Raw genomic sequence first — 22956 nt, 5'->3', positions numbered from 1 at the left:
ACATGGGAAAATGGGGTAGATGGTATTTGAATACGCACATGCCTGGTGACCTGAATTACAAAAACAAAATACGAAGAATAAGAGAAAACAGCTATAGATAAATTAAGATATTTGAATAAAGGCTTTTAAGGGTATAGAAAGACCACAGCAATCCACATATCATTGAATGTATTTTTATTTGAAGTTTTCATAAATACCTGCATGAATGAGTCAACCCTGCCACGTGCCAAGATTGGCACACGTGCCAGGGGTTGCCGATCCTTGACCTACAATGTGCATTGTCACATACAGGTGTCGTCACTCCCTAGCACTCCTAGGATTCAGATGAGGTTTCAAACCGTATAAATAATAATGATAATAACAATAATGATAATAAAAAATAAAACATGCAATGGGTACTACCATTTTATGTAAAACTTCAGGTACACAATCACGCAACAAACACACACGTTCACACGTGTGTATTCTGGAACACGTGAGAGGCAGTCAGAATTTTCTGATTTTTTTTTTTTTTTTTTTTTTAAGGCGCGAATGCACACAAAATATTTGCCCTTCGCCACGCCAGAGCAGATGGCCGAGACGACCGAAGATTTTGAGGCAGTCTATTCCACTGGCTAACAATTTTGAATCAGAGTTGTTTGCCAGTTCAATCCATTCCCGCGAGTCTCTCTTGTAAGAGACTCACAACCCCTAAGTAACCGGCAACAGCCACCGAATTGGCCCATAAGTCACCCAAGATATCTATATATTTTGTTGTCTGGATCTGGCTAGGGAACTCCCTCGCTGCCTAGGGCTGAAATAATTTCAGTATCGCTGCGTTTCGAGTCGTTACTCCAACTCTCGTGGGCGGGGAGTTGGGTGTGTGTGTGTTCGTAAGGTCACACATTACCCATATATTGGTCATACGAGCTCTGAGCTCTCTTTCGCGAGGGAAATAGCTGTCGATCACGAGCCCAGCACGTGATCCAAAGACCAAGGTGAATACCGGCCAGCCGGTAACACTTCATCAGGTCACCTTCATCGTCACGTGATGTCACCATCATGTGACGTCATCTTCGTCACGTGACATCATCAAATCAGTCTTGTAAGAAAATTGATGACAAACTGGTGCGTCTACGATCCATGAGCAAGATCAGAGAACTATAACGAGGTTACCAGGGCTTTGCTGTTACGAGCTTAAATGTTAATTTCCGTTAAACCGAGACGGTTAGATTGACAGGATCGACCGTGACGAGATTCACTTGATTTTTTTTTTCTTTTATTTAGAGGTGCGTCACTATGGAGGGCAGGCTGCCTCCATGGAGGGTGACTTCACCTCCATAACCTCCTGCTAAGTTTCGTCCACCAACGGGAGGACAGGAAGTGGAGGTCCGGAAGTGATACTTTCCACCCAGGACTCATGATTTTCTGTTGCAAGAGGAACTGTTAACGGTCAGTGAGGATTCTCCATCAGAATTTAAATGAAAATTATCTTATACAAAAATGTGTCACTTCAAATGTTAAATGTAAAATACGGCGAAGTGACCTTCACACAAGCAAAAAATCCGTCGACATTTTTTCCTGTGTGAAGTCATCATCCCTTTGAGATTCTCAGACTTCAATACGTGTGACGCTCATGACCTACATTCTCCTCTGACTCAGTGTTTGTAGTTTTGTGTGGTTCTTTGTTGACTAGAATTCTCCCCTCCCTCCCTCTCTCCCTTCCTCCCTCTCTCCATCCCTCCCTACCTCGTCCCCTAATGACATGTAGTCACATACACGTAAGCATATACTGTAATATATCAACTTTAAGATGTTTTTTCAACCAAGTGGTGAGTGAAGACAAGTTTCTTCTTAACCTCTGCAGGAGTGAAGGAAACTGTAACTATGAGCCACCTGGTAAACACACACACACACACACACACACACATATATATATATATATAGAGAGAGAGAGACATTCTGACAGGTTGACGTAAGCGAAGTAGGAAACACAGGAGTCTTAGTCTTGAGTTTATTCCTGACTAGTTTCGCAGGTATGCTTTGAAAAAGCATACCTGCGAAACTAGTCAGGAATAAACTCAAGACTAAGACTCCTGTGTTTCCTACTCCGCTTACGTCAACCTGTCAGAATGTCTCAACATATATATATATATATATATATATATATATATATATATATATATATATGAATATATATATATAAACATATATAGTTGGGATTGAAGCCGGGAGGATCATATCACATCTTGAAATATAATTTACCGTGAAGTTAATCATATACAAGTGCCATATTGATGCATATTTTCCGCCACCCTTGCAGTATTTTGGGTAATCTGTTCATACCTGGATATATCATGTGGTGGGGGAGGGGATAGCTGCAGTAATTAATTGTCAAGGAGTTATCTGTTCTTTATTTTTTCATCTAATCTATTAATTATTTTAAACATCCACACGTGTGTTAATGTGTGCCCTGTATGGTCTTCTAGTTTTGGTGTAACACCATAGGCTGTCTGGGGACATGCCGCCTTATGTATGGTGAGAAGTGCTGCATGTGAAGTTTCTTTATATTGAATGGCTGTGGTGTGTGTTTAATTATTTTTTCTCCTTATTCATTTATTTTTTAATCGAGACCTAAAATGTATACATACGCTTGTTCTGTCTTGGACATTTAACGACTTTGTAAAAACCTAAAAAGAACTTTGGGCTCCCACGTTTCTCCCTTCCCGTCCTCTGTTTACTATTTCCGTTTTCTATTGACCCAACCACTGAACCAGTGCACGCTCTTTCGTTCTTGATTATATTGTGATTTTTCGTACAAAAAAGAAGAAATTATTGAATGAACCAATGATCATGTGAAATATGTGTAATGTTGGTAAAATCATACAATAAAGGACATAAACTGCAACTCAGGTGAATTATTTAAGGTTGAAATAGCAACGAGCATGAACGCTTAATCATTCTTTTTCTTCAGTTATTTTCGCTAATTTCTCCGAGTTTTCACTAGTTTTATTTCCTGCATGAAAGCCGAGGAAGTCATCTCACACTGTCCAGATTTTTTCTTTTTTATTAGTATTTAAAACCTAACGGTATTTTTAAGATGTTATTCTCTTGCCAAGCAATTTCATTCATTTGAAGGAAAAGCGTACGCAACGATAGGGTGGTGATTTAGGTAATGTAACATCTTTAGTGAAAATAACAGGGTATACTAATAAGATATAATGTTGATTAAAATGAAATAATTTGTCAAGAAAACGTCCCTTTCACTGTTCTCACCAGCCTCAGACACTGATTACACAAAGATATTGTAATTAGGGCCTTCACAGGGGGGAGAAGGTATATGCCCGGGGGCGGCAATTCTAGCCTTGACTTGTCGCCCACAAAGCTGCCAAAATAATGTTAATAAAAAAAGGTTAAAGAAGTCATGACTGTCTTACCGTAATCGACGAGTTTTGCAATAGGGACATTAAGTAAAGATAGAATAAACTAAATCTATTTCGCAGTAAGGGATGGTGGAGGTGGGAAGTGGTGATGGGGGGAAAGGGGGTCTGTCCTTGAGAACTTTGACCCGGGGCGGCACTTAGGCATGTAAGGGCTCTGACTTTAATATGGCATTATTGCACATGGTTACTTATCATCCCACCAAATAGTAATCGTCAGGAAATGCGCAGAGAGAAATTATTAACATAATCATAAAAAAAAAAAAAATCCGAGAAGCGTCCGAGTAGGAAAAGAAATTAAACTTATGATTTGAAAATGATAATAATAAAAAAAAAAAAAAAAAGTTCACCAACAGTCTGCCCTACTTCCACGTTATGTCTGTTTTGGTGTCATTCGGGTGATTTTAGCGACAGGTGTTTTTTTCTTAACGACTCAGATACAATGGATGAGCGTACTACATTCAACTTGGCTGCGTTTAATTAGGCGTTGTGCAGAAATGGAATACTGCGACAGTTGGGGGAAACGACTCGATGGTTTGTACAGTCACAACAATCGTATTATTATAATCATTCTTATTATGATTGTTATAACACTTATTATCATTATCACATTTATAATGATCAATATTATTATTGGAGTTAGACCAAGGACATGGCTCATAAATTCCTGATAAGGGGAGTTATCGGCTGAAAGAAACCTGCACAGCGAAGCTATAGCGATAATCCCATACCACACTCCTGGTCATATGGCCATTTCCCGAAGGTTGAGTGTGGTTTGAATTTTCCGCCAAAATCATCGGAAATTTAAAATTCCCGGCTCTGTGCAGGCATGCGCATTGACGACCCCACCTCCCCCTCCCTATCCCCTCCCTTCTTACCCGGCTAGCTCGAGCCGGGCGTCGCCGTCGCGTCACTTAGATCGCGGAAACGGGACGGAGTGGTTAACTCGCTGCCCACATGGGAGCAGGCGGTCCCGTTTCCTGCTGGTTAATCGTCTGTTAGTTTTATCGCTTTCCGCTTGGCTGCTGGTTTGTCCCATTCTTCGACTTTGATTTTATACGAGCACAATCCGTCCCCGTCTTCGAGCCGTCCCCGGTAAACAACCCGGGTCCTCTCGGAGGACAGGGGACGTGTCTTATGGTACGGAGGGTGGCGCCCCCCCCAGGGTCATCAGGCCTCTCGGCAGCCCCATACCTCTGACCATCATCGGTCCTCTATTGCCTCACGGTTTGTATCGGGCCCTAGGCGTAGACTTTGACCATATACGATCGCAATCCGTCCCCGTCTTCAGGCCGTCCGTGGTAAGAACCCGGGCCTCTCGGAAGACAGGGGGACGTGTCTTATGGTACGGAGGGTGGCGCCCCCCCCGGGGGTCATCAGGCCTCTCGGCAGCGCCATACCTCCGACCATCATCGGTCCTCTATTGCCTCACGGTTTGTATCAGGCCCTAGGCGTAGACTTTGACCATATACGATCGCAATACGTCCCCGTCTCCAGGCCGTTCGTGGTAAGAACCCGGGCCTCTTTGAAGACGGGGGGGACGTGTCTTATGGTACGGAGTGTGGCGCCCCCCAGGGTCATCAGGCCTCTCGGCAGCGCCATACCTCTGACCATCATCGGTCCTCTATTGCCTCACGGTTTGTATCAGGCCCTAGACGTAGACTTTGACCATATACGATCGCAATACGTCCCCGTCTCCAGGCCGTTCGTGGTAAGAACCCGGGCCTCTTTGAAGACGGGGGGACGTGTCTTATGGTACGGAGTGTGGCGCCGCCCAGGGTCATCAGGCCTCTCGGCAGCGCCATACCTCCGACCATCATCGGTCCTCTATTGCCTCACGGTTTGTATCAGGCCCTAGACGTAGACTTTGACCATATACGATCGCAATACATCCCCGTCTCCAGGCCGTCCGTGGTAAGAACCCGGGCCTCTTTGAAGACAGGGGGACATGTCTTATGGTACGGAGTGTGGCGCCCCCCAGGGTCATCAGGTCTCTCGGCAGCCCCAAACCTCCGGTCATCAATGGTCCTCTAACAGCCTCATAGCTTGCTTCGTCAGGCCCTAGGCGTAGACTTTGACCTTATACGATCGTTATCCGTTCCCCATACGTCTTCGGGTCGTCCGCGGTAAGAACCCGGGCCTCTCGGAAGACAGGGGGACGTGTCCTCTGGTACGGAGGGGGTGCCCCCGAGGGTCATCAGGCCTCTCGGCAGCCCCATACATCCGACCAATAATGGTCCTCTAACGCCTTAATGGCTCCCTTTGTGAGGCCCTAGGCGTAGACTTTGACCTTTTCCACTCGTAATCCGTTCCCCATACGTCTTCGAGTCGTCCGTGGTAAGAATCCGGGCCTCTCGGAGGACAAGGGGACGTGTCCTATGATACGGAGGGTGACGCCCCGAGGGTCATCAGGCCTCGGCAGCCCCATACCTTCGACCAATAATGGTCCTTTAACGCCTTATAACTTTCTTTGTCAGGCCCTAGGCGTAGACTTTGACCTTTTCCACTCGTACTCCGTTCCCCATACGTCCTCAAGTCGTCCGTGGTAAGAACCCGGGCCTCTTGGAGGACAAGGGGACGTGTCTTATGATACGGAGGGTGGCTCCCCGAGGATCATCAGGCCTCGGCAGCCCCATAACTCCGAGCTTCAATGGTCTTCTAACGCCTCACGGCACCACCCTCCTTCCAGGTTTCTTAAGCATAAAAAAAAAAAAAAAAAAAAAAAATCACAACCCAGCCCTTCTCATGAGCCACAGCCAACCTCTTATCAACTTCACTTGGCTTGAGTTTAAAGATGACTTACCTGATGTTCCACCCCCAAGTAAAACACAAAAGAACTTTAGACTTAGGGAGTCTAGTGTTAGTTAAAATTAGTATAAATTAGTTCAAAGAAACTACAATTATTTAGTGTAATGAGAAGAAGAAAATCGGTTTTAAATAGTACAGTTTAAGTTGGCGCAAAGTGCTAGGTATTACATCAATAAAATGCCTTGACCTTGGAAAAAAAAAAACATGTCGAAATGGACATGACTTCTCCTATTCAACTTAAGCTAATATATAGTCATGATGGTCAAGAATTTTACCATGTTGAAATTAATTTCAACGCTCACTGTAACTCAGATCGAAATGACCATGACTTTTCCTATTCAACTTAAGCTAATCTACAGTCATGATGGTCGAGAATTTTACCATGTTAAAATTAATTTCAACGCTCACTGTGACTCAGGTCGAAATGACCATGACTTTTCCTATTCAACTTGAGCTAATCTACAGTCATGATGGTCGAGAATTTTATCATGTTAAAATTAATTTCGACGCTCACCGTGACTCAGGTGGAAATGGACATGACTTTTCCTATTCAACTTGAGCTAATCTACAGTCATGATGGTCGAGAATTTTACCATGTTAAAATTGATTTCGACGCTCACTGTGACTTAGGTCGAAATGACCATGACTTTTCCTATTCAACTTAAGCTAATCTGTAGTCATGATGGTCAAGAATTTTACCATGTTAAATTAATTCAACGCCCACTGTGACTCAGGTCGACATGAACATGACTTTTCCTATTCAACTTAATTTAATCTACAGTCATGATGGTCGAGAATTTTACCATGTTAAATTAATTTCGACGCTCACTGTGACTTAGGTCGAAATGAACATGACTTTTCCTATTCAACTTAAGCTAATCTGTAGTCATGATGGTCAAGAATTTTACCATGTTAAACTAATTCAACGCCCACTGTGACTCAGGTCAACATGAACATGACTTTTCCTATTCAACTTAATTTAATCTACAGTCATGATGGTCGAGAATTTTACCATGTTAAAATTAATTTCGACGCTCACTGTGACTTAGGTCGAAATGAACATGACTTTTCCTATTCAATTTAAGCTAATCTGTAGTCATGATGGTCAAGAATTTTACCATGTTAAACTAATTCAACGCCCACTGTGACTCAGGTCAACATGAACATGACTTTTCCTATTCAACTTAATTTAATCTACAGTCATGATGGTCGAGAATTTTACCATGTTAAAATTAATTTCGACGCTCACTGTGACTTAGGTCGAAATGAACATGACTTTTCCTATTCAACTTAATTTAATCTACAGTCATGATGGTTCAGAATTTTACCATGTCAAAATTTATTTCAACGCTCACTGTGACTCAGTGATGTCACGGTATGATAAGATGACGTCATTATGTGATAAATTGACGTCACCATGTAGTCCTATGACGTCAATTTGTGGCCCTGTGACGTCACGAGACGATCCTATGGCGCCATGATCAATCCGGTGACGTCACAGTATAATCACATGATGTCACTAGGTATTAAACATATAGAAGTCCGCTTGTGGGTGATGAGACGTCACAAATTGCCATAGCACACTATTGGATGAAGACGCTCGCCACGGGCTTCGAGGACTTCCCGCGGGAAGACTTGGGGTGAGTTGGATACATACCGAGGGTAGGCCCGTCCGTGGGAGACGCTCAGGGAACGTCTTCACCCAGGTCGAAGCCTCTTGACTAACGCCCACGGACGAGGTCGCTCGGAAACGAACTTGGCCTCGCATACTCCCTTTCGGTTTCTCGCTTACCCCGAGGATCTTCACGAAACTAGTGAGAGTGGTAGGCGTACGTTGGACGGAAGCAAGCGTCTCCACACTCATGTTCCTAGACGGCTAGTTGATGCATTTGCCCACCGGGGAGGGTGCATCGGCCGACATCTCAGTGGCTCTTGAGTGTGTTGGCGGACGTGGAGTTCGGGGTGGACTGGGACGGGTCTGCCCTTGCTCCCACACAGAGACTTTATTGGCTCGGGATTGAGTGGGACACAGTCAGCGTCCTTCGGGTGCTCCCCTGCGCCAAAAGAGCGTGCTTCTCTCACACGTCCTCCCTCCTTCGGTGGCGGGGGGGGGGGGGGCGGGGTTGCCTCAACTTCGCGACCCCGGCCCTTCCACTGAGCCGCTTGGGGCGCCGACGGCTGGTACGGGAGGTCGACAGGAGCATACTGCTTCTCCCGCGTGACCTGCCCGGGCCGATACCCTCAGCACTCCACAGGTGGTTGCGTCCCTGGCTTCGGTCGGGGGCCCTACGCCGGTCGCTCTATCCAGGTTTCAAGAGATCTACGTAGTGTAGCAACTACGCCCACAAGTGTTCGAATCGTTCTCCCTCCGCTACGGCCCCCAGAGGTGGACCTGTTTGCCTCCCCAAACACGACCCAGCTCCCCCTTTACCTCACCTGCATCCAAAGGACACGCACAGGAGGCCCAGACGCCTTCACGGAGGACTGGAACAGCTGGAGGTACGTATTCAATTTCCTCCTCCAGCGACACTAGTCCTCCTGAAGGTGATGCAGACCCTCAGATCCTTCAAGGGTCAGGTCCTCCTGATAGCTCCCTACTGGCCAACCCAGCCGTGGTTCGGGGAGCTAATGAGATGGGGCCCTTCTCCCCTTCTACTGGGGTCAGCCTGCCTAGCCAACAGCCTTACCGCGCCTCTCCAAGCGTCACTCCAACTTGGTGATTGGAGTTTCTACGGGGAGCTCTCAGCCAACTCTTCTCTACAGAGGCAGCAGACAAGATGCTCAGAGCTCACCTTCCGTCCTCAGTGCGGCAGTGTGGGTCCTGCTGACGGAGATTCCGGAACTGCCTTCGGAGACGCGCGATGGTGACCATCTCCGCCAGCATGGTCCCGGACTTCCTGACTTGGCTGGCACCGGCGACTATCTTGCCTCACTATACAGCCCTCACTGATCCGCTACGCTTTGGCATGAACATCCGAGTGCCACAGAGGGCGTGAACCCTCCTAATGAAGGGGATCAGCGCCTCGAGAGAGCCGAGACATCAACCGGTCCTGGCCTGGTCCTTGCATCGTGTTCTGCAGTACCTGACGTTCGAAAGGGCCGTTATGGAGGAAGAACACTTCCCTCGACGCGTTGCCTTTCTGCTCGCCTTGACTACGGACTACAAGGCTTCACAGCTGGCGGCAATCACCCGCCACCCGTCCGTCTCCAAACTGGAGGAGGACAGCTCGGCCCTAACCCTCTCTCCATCACCAACATTCCTGGCCAGGAACGGCCGAGCGGACGACATGATCGGCCCTCTCAGAATACAATCCTTCCGGGAGGGAGGACGCCCACAGCCACTGCGCCCGGTCCGTGCGTTCGAAGACTACGTGGACCACACGGAAGAGATTTCTGAGGATCATCTCTTCTACAACTCGAAATTTAGGATTCCCCTAACCCCGAGGTCCCGGGCGCACCTGCCCTTCCGCTTTTTGGGAGAGAGCCGACCCGGGCCATGCCCCGCACGCCCACAGCATCAGGGACTTTGTGGCATCGCTGGAGTTTCTCCGCACCCACTCTGTGGAGCGGGTGCGGGACCTAGGGACTGGACATCGACGACTCCCTTGGGGACACGGTGTCTCTACCACTCGGTCGCCCCTGTCCCATGTGTCGCCATGGAAACGGCTCCACCCCTCTCATCTCAAAAAAGTGGAGGGGGCAAAGGGCGACCGAGGAGTGGGGAGGGGCCAGGAACCGTTGAACAGGATACAAATTTCGTATAATTTACGCATTGTGTGAACAGTGCAATGTTGTGCATGTCACATTCTTCGGCGTGGGTACTTGACGTTTCTTTCTCCCCTCTACTGAGTGATAAAATGAATAAGTCTCCCATAGGAAAGACACACGTAATAACGGTATGATTTAGGCTTCACCTCTCCTCCCACCTGTCCTCGTCTCATGCATAGCTTCGCTGTGCAGGTTTCTTTCAGCCGATAATATTACTTTATCGCGGCTCGTGCCGCTTAAATTCTTCTTATCGGCTTAAGAAACCTGCACAGATTTAGGGTCCCTCCCTCCTCCCACAGGCGAAGCCTTCATTTCTCATTGAAGTGACGCGACGCCCGGCTCGAGCTAGCCGGGTAAGAAGGGAGGGGATAGGGAGGGGGAGGTGGGGTCGACAATGCGCATGCCTGCACAGAGCCGGGAATTTTAAATTTCCGATGATTTTGGCGGAAAATTCAAACCACACTCAACCTTCGGGAAATGGCCATATGACCAGGAGTGTGGTATGGGATTATCGCTATAGCTTCGCTGTGCAGGTTTCTTAAGCCGATAAGAAGAATTTAAGCGGCACGAGCCGCGACAAAGAAATATTTTCGCCACGACCGAATCATCATTATTATAACTATCATTATTATCATGTTAATATGTTCTAAGTATATTAAAAGTATTTTAATCTAAATGTCTTGGTAATGAAATTGCGATAGGAAATTAGGTTTGTTTATGTATAACAAATAACTACACGACAGTTTCTACCAAGATTATACCAAGACTGAAAAGATAAGCGTTTTGAGGAAGTTATTTCTTCAATTGTACATGTTAGGGTCAGAGCAATTTTTCGTAATTATTGTGTAGATGATTTTGACGCGCACACCGTTAAAGAAGAAGAAGAAAAAAAAAAGGGGCGGCCAATTTATAGTTTCACCTAACCATAGAATTTGATATGTGGCATATGTGTTTCTGGTGAGAAATATGAACGATGGTGTACATAATTTCCGTCGCAAATGCGTACTTTTGAAGTAATTAAGTATTGAAGTTATGCACTTATGCCTACATCTCCCGAACGATCTGGGGTGTGTGGGAAATCGGGGTTTTTGGGTGGGGGAGACTAATAAATGGAGTACTGCGCGCTGCCAAACAGGTGTAAAATGAAGAAGAAGAATAAAGAAACCCATAAAAAATATTATATATATATCCATATCGGCGGATACCGCGCGCGGCGCCATGTTTGTTTACTAACGATGTAAGTATAGATTGAAGCGCTAGATTGAGGGCAGCCGATGGCGCAAGACTTGGTAACCGTAAAGTAAACTAAACTATAACAAGGTGTAGGTAACATCTACCTTCAGTTGAATAAAACCGCTTGCTTTTTAAACAATATTCAAAAACGTCACTAAGACAAACGAATGTACAATATTATCATTAATTATAATAATGATAATGATAATAGTAGTAACAATTATCTTCAAACTGAAGACACACTTCTCCTTTATGAGGGTGGCATCATCCTTAATAATGATGATAAAAACGAAGCAAAGTTCAAAGTAAGAAAACTGTGTTGCTTTCATGAATGTTCACCGTGCATGACAAGTAGGACAATGAAACCTTATTATTGTCCAAATCCATGCACAGAAATGTGAGAAATCACGCACATACGCGTGTCCACGCAGCTAGAGGACAGAGATGGGGTCGAAGCTAATTTTCATGTAAACCAATTTTCAATTTACCTTTTTTTTAAATCCCGTCAGCAAGGACCCAGATCTCTGAAACATTAAAATCCAAATATTTTTACTAACCGCTCCATGATGGGCGTTCAGGTGGATGAATGAATACACTGACACTTGCCAGGATGAAATTATCAGATAGGTCATTGCAAAGAATGCAACTGCGTCCGTTCTAAGTGATACTTGTTTAATTGTGGTTGCCGCCGGGTGATTTTATTCAGATGCACATGATCGACCCTTCCAGTGATGTTTGTAAACATTACCAACAGCTGTTGCTAAGGTACTATGACCGTCAATGCTGACACAGTATACAATTTCATTTACTAATAGTTTTCTTCCTTTTTCCATCCGAGATCACATTTTCTAAATTTTGTTTTTACTCCTGTACTGATTGCTATAAGAATGGATAATCACTCGCATTTACTAATTTTTAGAAATTACGTTTCAATCTGCAGGCACTCTTTAACACATGGGCTGAGGATATATTTATGTACGTACGTATTTATTGTTTATAGTATACAACACTTTGTATCTACTCAACACTGTGTAAAGTCTGGATTCTCAAAGTGCCTGAAACAAAATTATTCAAGAATTATTAGGATGATATTTTGCAAGCATATGTATAACAACGAGTCCTCCAAAGTATCTTGAAGTGTTCGATCTATTAATCAACACAACCACATGTTCTATATAGAAATAGTTATTATATAAAAATAACCATTCGATATCAAAGGTTAACAGTACCTGCATGCAGCAAAGCTATGCAGGAAGTGAAATACCAACGACAATACGTCATCGTTGACCGTTACTTCAAGAGGGCAAGAGGAATAGAGGTCTGGATGCATTGACTGCAGATTTAAAATTGAAACTGAACAAACAAAAGTGCGGCAGCCTACCGTTACTTCACTGTGCCCATCAGCCAAGTCAAATTCTCAATAATGCACACAACTACCACTAGTAGTCGATTTCGTCTGAGATGACTTTCATTACAAAGTATTACAAAGGATGAGCATACCGACAGGAGACCTTTTGGTCCATAACTAGGTCAGATGCCGAAAAAATATAGAAGTAGATACATGAATAAAACAAATAAAAATGACCAATAATATACGAACAGAAAAATAATTAGTGCATGAATAAATAAAAATAAACAGGTAGATAATAACAAATAAATAAATAAATAAATAAAATGGCAGGCCTTACAACATATTTCTTAGGTTGATCTAAATGAATCGTAAAAATTTGAACTGTACTCGCATTGCACTGCCTCTGCGGGGAATTTATTCCGTTCATTTACAACACTGCTCGGGAGAATGTTTCTATCCACTTTCAAATTAAATATATTTCCTGACAGTCTGAGGTAATTATTTCTTGTTTGAATCACATTCAGTGTGAAAATTTCGTCACTTTTGATGTTGTCAATTCCCTTTAGAATCTTACAGACCTGTATCAAATCACCCCTAAATCTACGCTTTTTTTAGGAAAAATATATTCATATGTTTTAGTCGATTTTTGTGCGATTTATTTTTGATATTTGGAATCAGTTTTGTGGCTCGCCGTTGTACTTTTTCCAATCTGTCAATGTCTTTAATGAGATTCGGTGACCATGCGGATACAGCATATTCCAAATGTGGACGAACTAACGATTTATATAGCTTGTACAGACGGACTTTTAAAATCAAAAGATCCCGCAATCAGTCCTAGAATCTTATTTGCCTTCTCTGAGTTGGAAATACATTGCTTAGATGGTTTGCTTAGATGATTTGAGATCATCACTGATAATTACGCCGATATCGTCACTATCCACTTTGGTTAACGACTTTCTAACTAACTTTTAATCGTAATCATTGTTATTATTACCTATGTGTATAAGCTTACATTTACTTGTGTTAAACTTCATTAGCCACTTTTCAGACCATTGCTGTAGTTTATCTAGTTTTGTACCATCGGCAAATTTGGAGAATATATTTCAGTCTATGGTTTATATCATTTATAAATACTATGAATATGAGTGACCCAAGAATGAAACCCCCGAGGAACTCCACTCGTAACATTTTTCCATTTAGAAGTTTTGCCATTTAGAAAAACTCTGTTAACGACCGTTTAACCAATTACTAGTCCAGCTTAATAGGCTACCACATATTTTATATTTCACTCATAGTTAATAATATTCCCATGCATACCGACGAGATAATCTCACAACAAACTAGATAAATTTCGAAAATGTTTCGCAAAAACTGTGTAACATTTTTGCAGTTTTCCATGTGTAAAAGCTCATAAGTACTAAAGTATCAGTAGTAGGAGTTTCTAATATTTCCATAAGATATTTGACAGCAAAAATTCGACAAATATATAGTTTTTTCGTGGCCGACTGCGACTAGGGTACGTTTTGCTCGGTGCAATTACCGGTATATTAGCCTACCACAGCCAATGGCAGAAGACGCGCATCCTACATGGCATCATATTTTGGTAAACGCGTTGCAAAACAGCCCCGTTCAAAAACAAAGAATTAGTGCTTTAGACCAGCGTTTTTCAAATTGTGGCGGAGGAAGAGATGATGAAAAATTATCGTTTTCTGAAATATCTCTCTTATTTCTTTCTCTCTTTCCCTCTCCCTTTCCCTTTTTCCCTCTTTTCCTTCTCCCTCTCACTATATATATATATATATATATATATATATATACTGTATATATATATATATATGTATATATATATATATATATATATATATATATATATATATATATACTGTATATATATATATACATACATATATTATTTCTTTGTCGCGGCTCGTGCCGCTTAAATTCTTCTTATCGGCTTAAGAAACCTGCACAGCGAAGCTATAGCGATAATCCCATACCACACTCCTGGTCATATGGCCATTTCCCGAAGGTTGAGTGTGGTTTGAATTTTCCGCCAAAATCATCGGAAATTTAAAATTCCCGGCTCTGTGCAGGCATGCGCATTGTCGACCCCACCTCCCCCTCCCTATCCCCTCCCTTCTTACCCGGCTAGCTCGAGCCGGACGTCGCGTCACTTCAATGAGAAATGAAGGCTTCGCCTGTGGGAGGAGGGAGGGACCCTAAATCTGTGCAGGTTTCTTAAGCCGATAAGAAGAATTTAAGCGGCACGAGCCGCGACAAAGAAATATTATCGGCTGAAAGAAACCTGCACAGCGAAGCTATGCATGAGACGAGGACAGGTGGGAGGAGAGGTGAAGCCTGAATCAAACCGTTATTACGTGTGTCTTTCCTATGGGAGACTTATTCATTTTATCACTCAGTAGAGGGGAGAAAGAAACGTCAAGTACCCACGCCGAAGAATGTGACATGCACAACATTGCACTGTTCACACAATGCGTAAATTATACGAAATTTGTATCCTGTTCAACGGTTCCTGGCCCCTCCCCACTCCTCGGTCGCCCTTTGCCCCCTCCACTTTTTTGAGATGAGAGGGGTGGAGCCGTTTCCATGGCGACACATGGGACAGGGGCGACCGAGTGGTAGAGACACCGTGTCCCCAAGGGAGTCGTCGATGTCCAGTCCCTAGGTCCCGCACCCGCTCCACAGAGTGGGTGCGGAGAAACTCCAGCGACCGGCGTAGGGCCCCCGACCGAAGCCAGGGACGCAACAACCTGTGGAGTGCTGAGGGTATCGGCCCGGGCAGGTCACGCGGGAGAAGCAGTATGCTTCTGTCGACCTCCCGTACCAGCCGTCGGCGCCCCAAGCGGCTCAGTGGAAGGGCCGGGGTCGCGAAGTTGAGGCCCCCCCCCCGCCGCCACCGAAGGAGGGAGGACGTGTGAGAGAAGCACGCTCTTTTGGCGCAGGGCCACAAGCGGACTTCTATATGTTTAATACCTAGTGACATCATGTGATTATACTGTGACGTCACCGGATTGATCATGGCGCCATAGGATCGTCTCGTGACGTCACAGGGACACAAATTGACGTCATAGGACTACATGGTGACGTCAATTTATCACAATGACGTCATCTTATCATACCGTGACATCACTGAGTCACAGTGAGCGTTGAAATAAATTTTGACATGGTAAAATTCTGGACCATCATGACTGTAGATTAAATTAAGTTGAATAGGAAAAGTCATGTTCATTTCGACCTAAGTCACAGTGAGCGTCGAAATTAATTTTAACATGGTAAAATTCTCGACCATCATGACTGTAGATTAAATTAAGTTGAATAGGAAAAGTCATGTTCATGTTGACCTGAGTCACAGTGGGCGTTGAATTAGTTTAACATGGTAAAATTCTTGACCATCATGACTACAGATTAGCTTAAGTTGAATAGGAAAAGTCATGGTCATTTCGACCTAAGTCACAGTGAGCGTCGAAATTAATTTTAACATGGTAAAATTCTCGACCATCATGACTGTAGATTAAATTAAGTTGAATAGGAAAAGTCATGTTCATGTCGACCTGAGTCACAGTGGGCGTTGAATTAGTTTAACATGGTAAAATTCTTGACCATCATGACTACAGATTAGCTTAAGTTGAATAGGAAAAGTCATGGTCATTTCGACCTAAGTCACAGTGAGCGTCGAAATCAATTTTAACATGGTAAAATTCTCGACCATCATGACTGTAGATTAGCTCAAGTTGAATAGGAAAAGTCATGTCCATTTCCACCTGAGTCACGGTGAGCGTCGAAATTAATTTTAACATGGTAAAATTCTCGACCATCATGACTGTAGATTAGCTCAAGTTGAATAGGAAAAGTCATGGTCATTTCGACCTGAGTCACAGTGAGCGTTGAAATTAATTTCAACATGGTAAAGTTCTTGACCATCATGACTATAGATTAGCTTAAGTTGAATAGGAGAAGTCATGTCCATTTCGACCTGTTTTTTTTTTTTTTTTTCTCCAAGGTCAAGGCATTTTATTTATGTAATACCTAGCACTTTGCGCCAACTTAAACTGTACTATTTAAAACTGATTTTCCTCTTCTCATTACACTAAATGATTGTAGTTTCTTTGAACTAATTTATACTCATTTTAACTAACACGACTCCCTAAGTCTAAAGTTCTTTTGTGTTTTACTTGGGGGTGGAACATCAGGTAAGTCATCTTTAAACTCAAGCCAAGTGAAGTTGATAAGAGGTTGGCTGTGCCTCATGAGAAGGGCTGGGTGGTGTTTTTTTTTTTTTTTTTTTTTTTAAGAAACCTGGAAGGAGGGTGGTGCCGTGTGGCGTTAGAAGACCATTGAAGCTCGGAGTTATGGGGCTGCCGAGGCCTGATGATCCTCGGGGAGCCACCCTCCGTATCATAAGACACGTCCCCTTGTCCTCCAAGAGGCCCGGGTTCTTACCACGGACGACTTGAGGACGTATGGGGAACGGAGTACGAGTGGAAAAGGTCAAAGTCTACGCCTAGGGCCTGACAAAGAAAGTTATAAGGCGTTAAAGGACCATTATTGGTCGAAGGTATGGGGCTGCCGAGGCCTGATGACCCTCGGGGCGTCACCCTCCGTATCATAGGACACGTCCCCTTGTCCTCCGAGAGGCCCGGATTCTTACCACGTACGACTCGAAGACGTATGGGGAACGGATTACGAGTGGAAAAGGTCAAAGTCTACGCCTAGGGCCTCACAAAGGGAGCCATTAAGGCGTTAGAGGACCATTATTGGTCGGATGTATGGGGCTGCCGAGAGGCCTGATGACCCTCGGGGGCACCCCCTCCGTACCATAGGACACGTCCCCCTCTCTTCCGAGAGGCCCGGGTTCTTACCGCGGACGACCCGAAGACGTATGGGGAACGGATTACGATCGTATAAGGTCAAAGTCTACGCCTAGGGCCTGACGAAGCAAGCTATGAGGCTGTTAGAGGACCATTGATGACCGGAGGTTTGGGGCTGCCGAGAGGCCTGATGACCCTGGGGGGCGCCACACTCCGTACCATAAGACACGTCCCCCTGTCTTCAAAGAGGCCCGGGTTCTTACCACGGACGGCCTGGAGACGGGGACGTATTGCGATCGTATATGGTCAAAGTCTACGCCTAGGGCCTGATACAAACCGTGAGGCAATAGAGGACCGATGATGGTCAGAGGTATGGCGCTGCCGAGAGGCCTGATGACCCTGGGGGGCGCCACACTCCGTACCATAAGACACGTCCCCCCCGTCTTCAAAGAGGCCCGGGTTCTTACCACGGACGGCCTGGAGACGGGGACGTATTGCGATCGTATATGGTCAAAGTCTACGCCTAGGGCCTGAAACAAACCGTGAGGCAATAGAGGACCGATGATGGTCGGAGGTATGGCGCTGCCGAGAGGCCTGATGACCCTGGGGGGCGCCACCCTCCGTACCATAAGACACGTCCCCCTGTCTTCCGAGAGGCCCGGGTTCTTACCACGGACGGCCTGAAGACGGGGACGGATTGCGATCGTATATGGTCAAAGTCTACGCCTAGGGCCCGATACAAACCGTGAGGCAATAGAGGACCGATGATGGTCAGAGGTATGGCGCTGCCGAGAGGCCTGATGACCCTGGGGGGCGCCACACTCCGTACCATAAGACACGTCCCCTGTCCTCCGAGAGGACCCGGGTTGTTTACCAGGGACGGCTCGAAGACGGGGACGGATTGTGCTCGTATAAAATCAAAGTCGAAGAATGAGACAAACCAGCAGCCAAGCGGAAAGCGATAAAACTAACAGACGATTAACCAGCAGGAAACGGGACCGCCTGCTCCCATGTGGGCAGCGAGTTAACCACTCGGTCCCGTTTCCGCGATCTAAGTGACGCGACGTCCGGCTCGAGCTAGCCGGGTAAGAAGGGAGGGGATAGGGAGGGGGAGGTGGGGTCGACAATGCGCATGCCTGCACAGAGCCGGGAATTTTAAATTTCCGATGATTTTGGCGGAAAATTCAAACCACACTCAACCTTCGGGAAATGGCCATATGACCAGGAGTGTGGTATGGGATTATCGCTATAGCTTCGCTGTGCAGGTTTCTTTCAGCCGATAAATATATATATATATATATATATATATATATGTGTGTGTGTGTGTGTGTGTGTGTGTGTGTGTGTGTGTGTGTGTGTGTGCAAAATAACCGCAGGAGAAAGGAAACTTGTAGACAGTAAGTACTTTCGTATATTACAAGTTTCCTTTCTCCTGTGGTTATTTTGCATTTTTGTATCACGGTGATGTGATTGCTTGCATATATATATATATATATATATATATATATATATATATATATATATATATATATATTGTTCCAATATTGGAACAACCCTATTTGATGAGTAACGATTGAATAGCTATTTGTCGACAGTTCCGTACCAAGCATTTGTTTGTGTTTTTTTCCTTGTCTTTACTAATTTCATATGCTTACTTCTTATATTCCTGTCAGTCTTTACTAGTTTTTTAGTGAACTCAGACTTACTCTCATCACTTTTAGATATCGTATTATATCTAGTGTTATTAGTGTTGCCAACCGTCCTTTATTTCAAAGGACAGTCCTTTATTCAGCTCTATTTATCCTTGTCCTTTATTGAAATATGAAAGACACTATTTGTCCTTTATTTTGAAATCGTTTTGACTTGAAGTTCAATTTCCTACTCTCAAAATGTGATGATTGCAAAAGCGTTTACTTCTTGTAAGACTGTACGTCTGCACAATACCAGACGTACAGAGCGGCAGACCGCAGACGAGGGTGTAAAATTAGCCTCATTTTATGTATAACTCAATTTTCCATTAAAAAGAAAAGGCACCAATTTTGGGAAAATCAGAAAATCGTAAACTGTTACTAAATATGAGAACCACCACCAAGAAAAAATAAAAGAAAAACAATAGATAAAGAAAGGAGGTGCCGTTGGACGTTTGGAAAGGCAATACTTCCGCCTATCAACTGAACTCATGAAGAACCAAAACAAATATGGCGTATTATACAACAATGTACTGATGAGACCCTTCACAAAATCGAGCCGTAATTTGTTATAAATACTAGAACAGTGAAATCTATGTGAGAAAAATTGTAATAATAGTGCCAATATTTCATGCTATTAACAGATATTTGGAAAAACTGAATAGATTTCGATGAAACTCAACATTCGGCAAATCATCAAACCTAAGCTTCGTAGGCCACTCATTTCCCAAAGTTTCAGAAATTTGTAGTAGAACATTTGAAGCTACAAGGAAAACTTAAATTAAAGATGGATGAACTTTTTGATAAAAAAAAAGTATTAATTCAAAGAATCTTCGACACGTTCTGAACTCCTCATAAGCTCAAAAACAACAATCAGAAAGTGGTATTTTATTTTCAAATCTATGTACTTTAATTGTATCAATGTTTTCAAAATAGTTCCTTTTCTACAATCAATACCAGGAATATCATCTTATTGTGAGAGAGTTTTTAGTTTAATGTCATCTAAATGGCGAGATGAAAGAAACTGATGCTCTGTTGAATTAATTAAGAATGAACTTCTCATACATTTTAACATATAAGTTAGTTATTTGGAATTCGCTAAAAACAGCAAAAATTATACAAATTTTCTGAAGGCAGCAAAAAGCCAGGGCAAATATAGTTTTAAAGATTAGAATCCTTTGATCAAAGTGAAATAAATGTCTTCTCATTCTTGTTTTTGTATTTTCATTTAGGCAAGAGAAATGTAATTTTGAACTGCATTTAATATTGGCATCTATTATGATCTATAGCCACTAAAATAAATATCAATAGAGATTTTATGTCCTTTATTGTAGCCTAACAGAGTTGGCAACCCTAAGTGTTATATATAATCACACACACACACACACACACACACACACACACACACACACACACACACACACACTTTCGTCGAATGGACGGCGAGAATTGGTGTACCGAAGAAAAAGGAAAATCTACGTGGATCTCAACGTCCAGGAAGTGCCTTATTGTATTTATAGGGAAGGGGAGTGCTCGTGGAGTAGTGGGGGAGTGATAGGGAAGGGATTATTGAGGGAAATGAGGAAGAGAGGGACATGGTCCAGGAGACCAGACGTCTTGTAAACAAGAGGCGGACCGACAATAATGATTTTGGTGACGACGGGATCAACAAAAAATGTAAAGATTAGAAGTATAGATAAGAGCAGCACAGTGGAAGGTGATGATAGTAGTTTCCAAGGATTTAAAGAGGGTGGGGGGATACCAACCTCCCGCGATTGGCAAGACTAGAGGAGAAACTTGATAAGATGACCGAACATTGGGAAAACAGGTTCGGTAACGTAGCCAAAATTGCGCAAAGAGTTGAAAAATTTGAAGAACTAGAGAAGGCGAACAAAAATTTAACTAATTAAATAGAAGAATTAAAAAGACAGTTAAAAGAAGTAAAAGAGGAGAATGAAGAATTAAAGAGGAATAAAGACAACAAAGAGGCCATAGCAAAAGAAGCACAGGGTTAGAAAAAAATCCAGGAAAACAGTAAATTTGCATTTACTGACATAATTAAACAGCAAATGAAAGAAACTGATGACTCAGTTATCAAAGTGATGAGACAGAAGGAGAATATAGTAAGAGACTTAGCAGACAAAAACAAATGTATAATTATATTAGGAATGGAAGAGAAACATAACCTAGATAGAACTTCAAGAATCAATTAGGAAAAAGAAAAAGTAAGCAGTTTACTAGAATTAGTTCAGGAAGATGAACCTGAAATCATGAAACAAATTGAAGAGATGTATAGACTCGGAAAGTATAGTACAGATAAGACCAGACCAATTAAGATTAAATTCAGGTCACAAACGACGCAGAGAACATTTTAACAAAAACAGGGAAACTAGCAGCAAGTGAACAATATGAAAAGGTATGGATAAATAGTGAAATGAATAAAGAGGAAAGAGAGGAGAAAATGAAAAGACATGAAGCTAAGGAAAAAAAAACTAGATGAGAACATAGTCAGAAAAAGAGAAGTTCTATTGGAGAGTAGTGAATATGAAAGTAAGGAAATACAACATACTAGAAAAAAAAAAGGGAAACAGAGAATACAATGGAAGTGGCAGAAAACTAAGAGTATCCTACACAAATATAGATGGATTAATAACAGGATTGAATGAGCTGAATGATTATCTGAAGGAAAAAGAACCGGACATAATGGGAATTGTAGAAACGAAAAGGTCCACTACCACCCAACAGTATAGAACATGATGCATATAATTATTGGATTAGAAACAGAGAGACAAAGCAAGGGGGTTGAGTTATGTTCCTGACTAAGAAGGATATAAACGTGAGGTGTGTCACATATGGAAAGAATACAGTAGAGATGATTATTATCGAAGTGGAAGACAGAGATAGGAAGAGCAGAAAGTTTGTGATAAATTATGTGCCTCCAAAAACAGCCTCATGGGAAGAGAGTGAACATAAAACTATGTTAGAGGACACAAGGATAACATTAAATAAGATAATGGAAGATGGAGGAAGAATAGTTATGATGGGCGACTTTAATTGCAAAGAAGTCTGCTGGGAAGAGATGACAGTAAAGGGTGGAGACGGCTCATGGGGAAATGTTCTACTCGAGATGATTATTGAACATACAATTACACAATGGATACAGGAGAACACTAGGTATAGAAATGAAGAAGAACCATTGAGACTAGACCTAATAATCACATCTGAACCTAGAATAGTGGAAAAGATTGAATATAAAACACCAATAAGTAAAAGTGACCACATATTGATTGAACTGGAACTAAACGAGGAAAAATACATGAAAAGAAATGAACAATATAGAAAACGAAGAATGATGTATGAAAAAACAAATTTTGATAAAATAAGAGAATTTCAAAAAGAAAACTGGGAAGGAATATACAAAGAAGATACAACAGTGGAAGAGAAATGGAATATTTTGACAAAAAAAAAATATATGTATAAAAAAGGAACGGAAATGTATGTCCCAAGACAAAAACAAGAAAAAGAATATGTACAGTGCTGGTACAACAAAAGTTGTAGGGAGTTAAAAGACAAAAGAGACAAAGCTTGGACCAAATGAAAGAAAGACAAAAGACCTGAAAAATGGAAAATATATACTTGTTATAGAAATGGATATGTACAAGCGTGCAGAGAGGAAAAGAGAAAATATGAAAAAGATGTCATAGAAAAATGTAAAGATCAACCAAAACTATTTTAAAGATTTGTAAACAACAAACTGAAAAACAAACAAGATTTGGAGAAATTAAGACAAGGAGGAGTTGAATACACAGAGGAAATAGAAATGGCGGAAATTATGAACAAGCATTTTAAATCAGTGTTTA

At 42.9% G+C, this 22956-nt stretch overlaps 2 protein-coding genes across 3 annotated transcripts in view; one reads left to right on the top strand and one right to left on the bottom strand.

Annotated features, from left to right (window-relative positions):
- LOC143025491 (serine hydrolase-like protein) overlaps nt 1-22956 on the bottom strand; it is a 100416-nt gene that overhangs the window by 37897 nt on the left and 39563 nt on the right. The gene's annotated exons all lie outside the window — the stretch shown is intronic.
- The window catches only part of LOC143025489 (uncharacterized), a 43359-nt gene that overhangs the window by 275 nt on the left and 20128 nt on the right, over nt 1-22956 (top strand). The gene's annotated exons all lie outside the window — the stretch shown is intronic.

This window comes from Oratosquilla oratoria, chromosome 5 (genome assembly GCF_046742065.1).
Source record: "Oratosquilla oratoria isolate Oo_2021 chromosome 5, ASM4674206v1, whole genome shotgun sequence".
Classification (NCBI taxonomy): Eukaryota; Metazoa; Arthropoda; class Malacostraca; order Stomatopoda; family Squillidae; genus Oratosquilla; species Oratosquilla oratoria.
The sequence above is the reverse complement of the archived record's forward strand: the minus strand, read 5'-3'. Positions and strand labels throughout refer to the sequence as shown.